This window comes from Magnolia sinica, chromosome 4 (genome assembly GCF_029962835.1).
Source record: "Magnolia sinica isolate HGM2019 chromosome 4, MsV1, whole genome shotgun sequence".
Classification (NCBI taxonomy): Eukaryota; Viridiplantae; Streptophyta; class Magnoliopsida; order Magnoliales; family Magnoliaceae; genus Magnolia; species Magnolia sinica.
Window position 1 is genome coordinate 33,681,975 of NC_080576.1, and position 1,741 is coordinate 33,683,715.

Genomic DNA, 1,741 nt, shown 5'->3' on the forward strand with positions numbered 1-1,741 from the left:
ATTTAAAAATTTAGGTGTGATAAGATTTGGCAGTTTCACGACTGGTCGTAGGTTTCCTTCGACTGGTCGTAGGTCTCCTTCGACTGGTCGTAGGATCCCTTTCACTGGTCATAGGTGGCTGAATTTCACCGCTATTCTTTGAGTCGTAGGTCTACGACTGGTCGAAGATGTAGTCGACACTGTTCTTACGACTAGTCGAACAGTCCCTAGGACTAGTCGAAGCATAACAGAAAATTTTTTATTTTTATAACAAACTTACGACTGATCCAGGAAATGTTTAGACAGGTCAAAGCAGTGCTAGGACTAGTCTTAGAACAGACCAAACTCACTTATATAAAACATATGAATTATGTATTCAAAATGGCCTACTCTAAAGGTCAACTTAAGGTCAGTTATACCTCAATAGTGAAGTAAGGACATTGAAACTTTAGAGACGAGTGACCTTTGAAAGTAATGGAGCTTGAAGTCTTGCTATCATTTAAACTTGAAAGCTTTTTGAGATCTTGAGATTGAACTTGAAAGCTTTTTAAGATCTTGAGTTTGAACTTGAAAGCTTCTTGAATTTAGTCGAACAATCTCACTTTCTCGAGTCTTGACTCATGAACAGTGCTTGTTAATCAAAGTTGATCTTGAGTAGAGCATTGTTCTTCATAGATGTAAGCTTCATAAAAGTGTCTTTGGCACCACAAATTTGACAACACAAAGGGCTATAAACTATGACACTTACACAAATACATATAAGTTTAACATTCGTATATAAAATAAATCATAAATAAAATATAAAAAATCACAAAGATGAAGGCGGAGCCGGTGGGGCATCGGTGGGTAAGTGTGCAGCGATATCCTAAAACATCTCTGTCATCTGTCGCTCATGCTCCACCCACATCTCCTCGATCCTCCTCTCCTGCTCCTCCCTTTGCCTCTCATGCTCCTCCATCTGCCTCTCCAGCTGCTCTCTGATGTCATCGACGACAACCTGTAACTGCTGAACCTCTATCTCTGCGATATCAACTCGGCTTAGGGCGCTGTCACCAGTGCCGGATCGGCTGGAGGCAGCTCTAGCGGGTGTCATGAGCTTGACACCATAGCCAAGCCCACGCACATATCTAGAACGGGTGACAAGCACATCGCATAGGATCTCTGGCTCACTCCGTTGAGTACCATCGGGAGTAGGCTGACTCCGTAAGATGTCTATTGCCGCCTGTAATGAAAACATATAAATTTTCATAATGAATGACATTATTATAATTCAATGCAATTAAATTTTATAATGTAAGGATTTTTACCCAATTCTTGCTGGCTCTAGGATGTACCCAAGATCCCATCGCCTACCGACAGTGAGTCCCTCTGTAGAGGTCTACTAGTCTGGGCTCCTGGCCAGTGACAGAATCTCGCTGCGCAATCGAAAGGACAATAGAGTTAATATAAATACATGGAAACAATATATCAACTTAATAATCACCAGTAATTTCTTACCATGTCGTGACGAAGTTGTACAAATGACTTTGAACCAGCTACGTGGTTCACTTCTAACTTTTCCCTGTTGTTAGAATTTATTCTGCTCATTTCTGAACACATTATTCATAATACATTGTTAGTAATTACAAATTTAATTGTTACCTTAAGATATCGTTAATATGTAAATATTACCTGAAAAGATTCAGATAAAAATCTCTCGCAGAGTATCCGCCAGTCGTCAAGGGTCACATGCAGCGGTGTGGACAGTACGCCCTCCTCGTGG

General features: G+C 40.7%; 1 long non-coding RNA gene across 1 annotated transcript; it reads right to left on the bottom strand.

The window, feature by feature from the left end:
• Positions 1-1,196: 1,196 nt before the first annotated feature.
• LOC131244446 (uncharacterized) lies at positions 1,197-1,741 on the bottom strand. Its single transcript, XR_009170283.1, has 3 exons — positions 1,651-1,741; positions 1,477-1,568; positions 1,197-1,394 (listed from the first exon to the last, which is right to left on the bottom strand). It is a non-coding gene; the product is annotated as an uncharacterized LOC131244446 (long non-coding RNA).